Source organism: Felis catus, chromosome X (genome assembly GCF_018350175.1).
Source record: "Felis catus isolate Fca126 chromosome X, F.catus_Fca126_mat1.0, whole genome shotgun sequence".
Lineage (NCBI taxonomy): Eukaryota > Metazoa > Chordata > Mammalia > Carnivora > Felidae > Felis > Felis catus.
The window spans coordinates 114,071,177-114,080,467 of record NC_058386.1 but is presented as its reverse complement, the minus strand read 5'-3'; the positions used below and the strand labels follow the sequence as shown (position 1 = coordinate 114,080,467).

General features: G+C 46.7%; 1 protein-coding gene across 2 annotated transcripts in view; it reads left to right on the top strand.

The window, feature by feature from the left end:
- Positions 1 to 7,539: 7,539 nt before the first annotated feature.
- Positions 7,540 to 9,291, top strand: part of FGF13 (fibroblast growth factor 13) — a 465,748-nt gene continuing 463,996 nt past the window's right edge. Inside the window, exon 1 of one of the 2 annotated variants that reach the window (XM_045051000.1) lies at positions 7,540 to 7,818. The gene's annotated coding sequence lies outside the window, so the exon portion shown is untranslated. The remainder of the gene's footprint in view (positions 7,819 to 9,291) is intronic. The other variant, XM_023249010.2, reaches the window with a different exon arrangement.

Here is a 9,291-nt window from a genome sequence, read left to right as displayed (position 1 = left end):
CTCTCATACCTCCTCAGCACTTCATATATTTTCTTCTTTGCATTTCTCAAGGTGGAATGAAATGAGGGTGCAGTTAGTGGTTCCGTGTGGCCCTCCCCATCTCGAACTCCATGAGGGCGGTGGCCGCTGCCTTGCTCAGCACTGGGTCCGCAGGCCCCGGCCAGGGCCTGATCCACGCGTGACGCAGAACAGGAGCGTTCTGACTCATCCGAGTTTTGTTAGATCTCTAGGCCAGATGACTTCCGATCTCTCTGCTTGCTGTAGCCCTGAATCTGAGGGAAACCCATGAATAACCCATTTTGGGCTACATTCTCTGTCTCAAATCCTTCTACGCTGTCTCTGTCCTACTTCCGGCCACCGTCATGTGTCCCATCCACACTTCTACAATTGCCTTTCTATCTGGATACCTTTCAGCTTTTTCTCCTCAGACCCACCTTAGACTCTTTCACTCACCTTAGACGCTGATATAAAGAACTACTGTTCCCAGTAGAGTCCCTTTTTTTTAATGTCACACATATACTTGTGCTGTTTTTTCCACTGGGAATGTTCTTTGCCGATATTTCAGCTTATCCAGATGGTACCCATTCTTTAGGACATACTTCAATTGATGCCCTTTGAATTTCGTTTTCTCTTATTCTCTCCTTCTCTTAGCTGAAAGGGATTCTCCTCCTGGTCTGAGCTTCGCCAGTATTTTATCAGGACCTCCTTCATGGTTCTGATTACTTTCTGCCCTGTGTTAGGCTTGTGAGTGAACATTTTACCTCTCTGACTCCCATTTATCTGGGCACTGGGAGCAAAAAGTCATCTTTATATTCCCCTTGGTGTCTGGCCCAGTTCTTGCCACTTCAAAGGACCATAATACATGTTTGTGGCATGAATCCTTTCTCTTCCCCTACTCACTGGACTACTCGGATATGTTATATTAGATTCCTACAGCTGCCATGACAAAGTACCAACACTGGGTGGCTTCAACAGCAGAAACTTATTGTCTCTCTGTTCTTGAAGTCCAAAATCAAGGTGTTGGCAGGGTTGGTTCCTTCTGAGGGCTGAGGGAAGGATCTGTTCCAGACCTCTCTCCTTGGCCACCAGATGCCTGTCTTCTCCTTATGTCTCTTTTACATTGTCTTCCCTCTATGCCTGTCTTTGTATGCAAATTTCCCCTTTTTTTATTTAATTAATTTTTTAAATTTATTGCCAAGTTAGTTAGCATATAGCGCAACAATGATTTCAGAAGATTCCTTAATGCCCCTTAGCCATTTAGCCCATCCCCCCTCGCATCCCCCCTCCAGTAACCCTCTGTTTGTTCTCCACATTGAGGGGTCTCTTATGTTTTTGTCCCCCTCCCTGTTTTTATATTCTTTTTGCTTCCCTTCCCTTATGTTCATCTGTTTTGTATCTTAAAGTCCTCCTATGAGTGAAGTCATATGATATTTGTCTTTCTCTGACTGATTTCGCTTAGCATAATACCCTCTAGTTCCATCCACGTAGATGCAAACGGCAAGATTTCATTCTTTTTGATTGCCGAGTAATACTCCATTGTGTATATATACCACATCTTCTTTATCCATCCATCCATTGATGGACGTTTGGGCTCCTTCCATACTTTGGCTATTGTTGATAGTGCTGCTATAAACATGCGGGTGCGTGTGTCCCTTCGAAACAGCACACCTATATCCCGTGGATAAATGCCTAGTAGGGCAATTGCTGGGTCGTAGGGTAGTTCCATTTTTAGTTTTTTGAGGAACCTCCATCCTATTTTCCAGAGTGGCCGCACCAGTTTGCATTCCCACCAGCAGTGCAAAAGGGTTCCTCTTTGTCCGCATCCTCGCCAACATCTGTTGTTGCCTGAGTTGTCAATATTAGCCATTCTGACAGGTGTGAGGTGGTATCTCGTTGTGGTTTTGATTTGCATTTCCCTGATGATGAGTGATGTGGAGCATTTTTTCATGTGTCGGTTGGCCATCTGGATGTCTTTTTTTGGAGAAGTGTCTATTCATGTCTTCTGCCCATTTTTTCACTGGATTGTATTTTGGGTGTTGACTTTGATAAGTTCTTTATAGATTTTGGATACTAACCCTTTATCTGATATGTCATTTGCAAATATCTTCTCCCATTCTGTCAGTTGCCTTTTAGTTTTGCTGATTGTTTCCTTCACTGTGCAGAAGCTTTTTTATTTTGATGAGGTCCCAGGAGTTCATTTTTGCTTTTGTTTCCCTTGCCTCCAGAGATGTGTTGAGTAAGAAGTTGCTGTGGGAAAGGTCAAAGAGGTTTTTGCCTGCTTTCTCCTCAAGGATTTTGATGGCTTCCTGGCTTACATTTAGGTCTTTCATCCATTTTGAGTTTATTTGTGTGTCTGGTATAAGAAAGTGGTCCAGGTTCATTCTTCTGCATGTCACTGTCCAGTTTTCCCAGCACCACGTGCTGAAGAGACTGTCTTTATTCTATTGAATATTCTTTCTTCTTTTGTCAAAGATCAGTTGGCCATACGTTTGTGGGTCCATTTCTGGGTTCTCTATTCTGTTCCATCGATCTGAGTGTCTGTTCTTGTGCCAGTAGCATACTGTCTTGATGATTATAGCTTTGTAATACAGCTTGAAGTCCACCAAGTTTCCCATTTTCACGAGCACATTATCGTATTGGCTTAAGGCCCATTAGCCTAATGACCTTGTCTGTCAACTAATTACATCTACGATGACTCTCTCTCCAAATACGGTCACATTCCAAGGTGTTCTGGTTAGGTCTTCAACATTCGAATTTTAGGGGGGACATGATGTAATCTACAGCTTACCCCAGCTCAAAACAAACACAAATTGTTCTTCAACCTTGATTAATTCCAACCTAGTCAAGTGCTTACTTTGTGAGGATACCAGAGTAAGGGCAGTAGAATGAAAGAAACACATATTTCTCTGCCTCTTTGGATCTGAGGGTGGGGTGACAGTGTACTAGTGCCTAGCATGGTTCCTGGAACATCGCAGGCATCCTAGAAACGTTGAAAGAACACGGTGCTGCCATGGGAGTCAGTGGACCCAGATTTTAGACTGCTACTTTTGCCACTTGTTTGCCGTGTAGTGTTGGGAAGCCACTTCCAACCTCGCAGACTTAGTTACCCCACTTTGGGACCTCAGGGTCTGTCCAGGTCAGACACAGCCTGGGGGAATCCCTGATGGGATGTCATGGAGAAGAATGAAATCTGGACCCACGTCAGTCCGGGCTGCTCTTGTCCTGCCTTGTCAGTGGTACAGCCAAGTCATTTCTGGACCTGGGGCCCCGTGTTGGAGCTCCATGTTTCTTGACCTTGGCTGCTGCAGCACAGGAAAAGTTGTGCCTATCTCAGATAGCCGTCAGGAACACTCTCTAGGTGATTCGTACCCTTAGAGTTCCTTGAGAGCAGGTACCATGACTTCTTTATCATTTCTTTTTATTTTTTAAAATGTTTATTTTTGAGAGGGAGAGAGCACACGCTTTGGGAAGGGCAGAGAAGAAAGGGGACAGAGGATCTGAAGTGGGCTCTTCCCTGACAACGGAGAGCCCGACACAGGGCTCGAGCTCACGAGCCATGAGATCGTGACCTGAGCCAAAGTGGGACACTTCACTGACTGAGCCCCCCCAGGCGCCCCTCATGACTTGTTTTTTTAAAAATTATTTTTATTCATAGATTATAGAAAACTTCAAGTATATACAAAACCTAAAGAGAAAAGTACAATTGGCTACCCTCACGAGCTACCCGGCGATAACAATCATCAACTCAAGGGCATTCTTATTTCCTCTTTATCCTTGCCTGTTTTCTCCTATCAACCACATATGGTTTGAAGCCATTCTCAAGCCTCATATCATTTCATCAATAAATGCTTCAATGTATGTCTCTAAATGGTAAGGTAATTTTATCACCGTATCACATCTAAAAAAAATCAACAGCAATTCCTCAGCGATCAAATATCCAGCCCACGTTAAAATTCCCCCAGTCGTGTCATAAATATGTTCTTACATTTGGTATGTTTGGCTCAAGGTCCAAACAAGGTCCATACGTTGTCTCTCAGATAGCTTTCAATCATTAAGTTCCCCCTTCCCTTTTGTCTCCTTCAAATGTATTTGTTGAAGAAACGGGAGACCATAGACTGCTTCCTCTCTGTTTCCCTGGTGCCTCGTGTGGCACCAAGAAAAGAGACAGAACGTAGTTCACATTGGGAGAATGAACGAACAGGTAAATGAAGGACCACAGCCGTCCCAGCGGGCACCTTGCCGGGGCGAGCCTTCTGCTTCCCAGCTGGACTAGTCTCTCTTTGGACTAGTCTATCATTGGACTAGTCTCTCTTTGTTGAGCCTCAGTTTCCTGGTCTGCAGAGTGGAGCTGCTGATCCCTGCCTTCTGTTCCAGCTCCCAGGAGGTTGTGACAAAGGCTGTGATTTTAAAAATAAAGCCTAAAACAGCCTTGAGCAAATGGTGCTATAAATACCAGAGGAGGGATTCTATTATTAAATGTCCTTTGTTCATAGAAGCTTCAGGCAGAGTGGTAAGGTTGAGAAGTAGAACCCCTTTGCTTTGTCTTTGGTGCTTTTGGGAGTGTGGTGACTAGCACAGGCGGGGCCAGGCGCACGCCCTGGGGCTGGGGAGCCCGGTCAGTGCTGCTGTGGCTGGGGCAGGCTTGCAGTATCTCATTGCAGGCTGGCAAAAATAGAATAGCCAGGAGAATGTGGGGACGGAGACAACTGTTCCTGTTTTGAAAAGCGTCGGAAGGATGTAGCTACAGGTGGGGGTGAAGGTCTGCCCCTAGGAGCAAAGCCCAGCCAGGAAGTCGCTGGGCCCCCAAGCTGGAGAGCTGAGATTTGGGCTGGACTCCTGACAGCACCTGGGGCCCCAGTGTCTGGCCGCGTCACTGGTGACAATGGAGGCCGCCTTCCCTGGAAATGCTGCACGTGTTGATGAGTCAATTGGTTTTCATTCCAAACAAAGAGATCAGAGAAGCTCTGATGCTGTGGCCAAGAGCTGCTGCAGAGAAGTGAATAGCCAGTTAGGTCAAGTTTCAGCCTTCCCTGGTTTGAAGACAGCCCCATGCCAGCAGCCATGAGATCCTGCTCTGGCTCACGCCAAGCCACCAGGAAACAAAAGAGGGCCTCCCCTCTTGGGTACTAAACTGCACTCCAGACGGGGACTCTGTGGGAGGCGGTATTTGGGCTTTTCCCCCTTCCCATCCCCCCCAGGCCCCCCCCCCCCCCACTAGGTGGCACTTGTGGAGGCCATTCCTCTGGTCTAGAACCTACTGGGGCGCGCCTGCAAGGTAAGCGCGATGAGAACGACAAAAATGACAACAGAGCCCGGGAGTTTGCAAAATGAGCAAATCACTAGGAATTTCAAAAGTAAATCTGAAAGTAACGAGGACCTAAATGTACCCATATGTGAAGTGGGAAGTTTCAAAGTTTCAGCCTTTTCTGAGCTTTCTGTGTGCCCAAAAGAGGAGCCTATTTTGGAAGTGGAAGAAGTAGGATTTTTTTTTCCCCTCGTCAACTCAAAAGTGGTTGAACCAATTTAGCTCAAACTATAAAAAGACAAAAACCAAATGCACTCTGGCACAAGATTTCTGTGTGGCATTAGAGTGGAAGCAACTAGAGGGGGAAGAACATGGAAACCGGGTGCCTGGAAATCATATGCTTCCAGCTGACTTTTCACATGCCCATCAGAGGGGCTTAGGGGGGTGGGTTTAGGGCCTGAGGTTCCGAGTCAAACAGGCAACGAATCCCAAATTAAATCCTCTCTTTATGTGGAGGTTACTAGAAGTTTCCTGGAACCTGAAATTATTTTTCTAAACGTTCTCGTGTTCTATAAAGCCACCAGCACAGCCAGGATTTTCATTAATAGGTTTAATGAATGAATTTAACTATGTATTGACCAATTAAAGAGGGAAGTGGTCTGGAGCTATTAAGGACACAAACTTTGGAGGGACGCCTGGGTGGCTCAGGCGGTTAAGCGTCTGATGCTCCATTTCAGCTCAGGTCCTGATCTCGCAGTTTGCGAGATCGAGCCCCACGTCGGGCTCTCTGCTGTCAGCATGGAGCCTACTTGGGGATTCTCTCCCCCCTTCTCTCTGCCCCTCCCCAGCTCATGCTCGCTCGCTCGCTCTCAAAAATAAATAAAACATTTTTAAAAAATTAAAAACGAAGAAAGAACACAACCTTGGCAGACAGGTGCACCTAGGTTCATACCCCAAGCTGCTTGACTTTGATGCTGAGCCTACTGCTGCTTCTGTAGAACCTGGCTGAATTTGCCTCAGGCTTTCACACGTATTAAATAAGATAAACATGAAACACTTAGAGTGGCGCCTGACACATGACAAACCCCCAAAATAGCGGTTATAGTAGTCGTAGTCACGTAGTAGTTGCAAAACTGGGGGTGGCCTGAGGGCTTGTCTCCCTGTGCTTTTCTACCAAATCATCTAGGTTAGTGTTTTCCAAAAAAGTAGACTGTGGGGACCGGCAGTCGGAAATGTGTTTTGTGCGGCGATTGAAGAAACAAAAGTTCCGCAGAACAACACCCATCCTTCTGGTGCGTAGTGCGAGCAGTTCTAGTCTAGCCTGCTTTCTTGTGTTCAGTTCTGTTCTAGTCTACTCTCTTTATTTTATTTCTTTTCATTTTTACGTGCTGACACAGCCCACTGTATAGATCTCCCTACTATCTAACGGGTCATGGCGCACAGGCTGTTAAATGCTTACCTGGATGAATCCGGGGAGGGCGCTTATCACCCTCGTGATCCCAGAGAGCTGTCTTCTTCGGAATTAACACCTCTGGCCCAGGTTTAGAGCCAAAGTAAATGTTCCCCGAATTTTCTTCCCCAATAAAACTACCTGTTGGAACAATGACAGCTGCAAAGCGATCGGACATCAGTCCTCCTCATGCTTTCACCACTGGTCTGGCTCCTGGATGAAGACATTCTTTTCTAGACCCTTCTAGCGAGCCAGGCCAGTATCCCGGTTTGGCTGCAGAACCTGGCACAGACACGCAAATATGTGTGTGTGTGTGTGTGTGTGTGTGTGTGTGTGTGTGTGTGCGTGCTCATACATACGAGAGAGAGAGAGAGAGAGAGAGAGAGAGAAGGAGAAGCAGAGAGGGAGGGAGGGAGGGAGGAGGAGAAACAGAGAAAGAGAGAGAGAGAGTTAGGAATTGGGGAAGACAGGGAAATGACTGCCAACTTCTCAACTTTTCTCTCAATATCATCTAGCTACCAGGTTTCTGCCAGACTGGAGGGGAATGGCCACTGCCCGGGGTAGTAACACTTTCCAAAGGATCCCCCTCCTCTGGAGGTGTCTGAGACGGCGAAGAAAAACCAAAGCGCCGATAGTTGCCAGCTCTTTGCTCCGCCTCCCTCGCTAGGTCCCTGCGCCTTGACAGAGCCTTGGTCCAGTAAGATGATCTGACCACAGCTGGTCTCCTACACTTAGAACAAGTTGGAAGCAAGAGAACTTGGGGCAGGAATCCGGTTTCACTAAAAATAGCCGCAATATAGACCCTGTGACTTACCACTCCTCAGAACGGTCTGATGTGGACCGCACAGGGGCCACTGACCCCTGCCATTACTTGGGATTATTTGCTTTCCCTGCCTGGAGCCCCTGAAACCAGGACGGGCTTAGGGCGCTGAAGGCACTTTGACTCAGATGCAGACTCTTGCCAATCTCAGAAACGCACGATGACGATGTGACCGAGAAGCTTCCTCCCCCTGGGAGCGCGTGACTGTTGGCACTGATAGCGACAGGTCCTTTTAAGATTTTAGTCCATTGTGGCATCGTGTTTCCTCTTCACTGCCAGGCCCATTGCGTCTCCACTTCTAAGGTAGGTGAAAACAAACCAAATGGGGGAAATGCTACTGGGATTGTGATCCTCTTGGGCGACTCCTGCGTGGGTTTCCTCGGCCTAGGGCGGGGGGGGGGGGGGTGGAATGTCAAGGCAGGACGTAGCTTCTGAGTAAAAGTCCGTGCTCCCGACACACAGGTCAAGCCACAGTAATGATTGGGAAGTAATTCCTTTCCTCGATCAAGCCACAGTAATGACTGGGGATTATTTCCTTTTCTTGCATCCTCCTCCCCCCCAACTAAGGTATCAGCCAGCGGGAAAGTGCCTCACATGTTAAATTTAACCCTTTCTCAACTTCTCAACCTAGAGCTGCTTTATTGGACATGCCTCGTCCTTCCTGTCCTGCTCTTAACTCTGAGAATGTGGATTTGGCTCAGGGCAGTGGTTATCTGTGTTCACCTTTTCCACTCTACAGCGACAGAGAGTAATGTAGAACAGCCTAGAGCGGGGATTCCCGTAACTCAGGCCGTCCCTGTGGAAGAGGGAATCCAGTGCAGGTACACAAAAGATTTGCTTGGATTCCATTTCCACCCTGAAATGCCGCTGTCGGGACTCATCTCTGATTTCTAGCCTGTTTATAGCAGTGGGCCTTGGGAAAGGACTTGGAAATGAAGGGGGGGCCGGAGATTTCTGGGGGGTAAGATTAGGAGCCCTCAGAGAGAAAAAGAAGCTGCCTTCATTGTCGGAAGGTTAAATACTACCAATTTCTTGCTTAAAGTTGACTTTAGAGCACCGTGCTGAGAAAACTCGTATGCCAACCTTCCAGCTCGCCAAACTAAGGTGTTTTCATGTAAGTGAGGAGACACTTCAGTAACAGATACGCTTACTTTAAATGAAAATCATAATCTTAAAATATTACATGGCTGGAAGAGACAAATCTTCAGATGCAGAATCATCGGTCTCTGTGCATTTTGTAGAAGACCGGGTTACTAACTGATGCTTGGGCACTACACCCCCTCCCCAACTTTGTTTTCTTTCATCCGTCTTCAAGGTAGATGAGCCCAAAGAACATAAACTTAAAATCTTAAACCTAGAAGAAGCATCTTGGCAGTCATATGGTGTGTAATTCTTCTTGGAACATAATTTGGGATGAGTGTCTACTTTTATCCTTAGACTGTTGCTTCAACTTTCCCTGTGACCTCAAAATGGATACATGGTGGAGATTTCCATTTTGAAGCCATGGCTCTGTGGGCATCACATCCTACTAGCACTTTCTCCCTTCCGATATTATCGCTTTAAGGTTCATTCATGTGGCTGCAAAGCTAGACGAAGCCTTTTGAATCATTTCCCCCGTGTTGCGTTCGTCCAGCCATTATGGCATCATTCATACCGGGTGCTGGCCTTAACCACCCAAACACTGTCACATCTTACTGAAAGTTGTCTGGGGTTTTGCATTCAAATTCCATATGGGTTTTATTGAAACATCCTAGAGAAAGTGATTCGCTGAAGCTT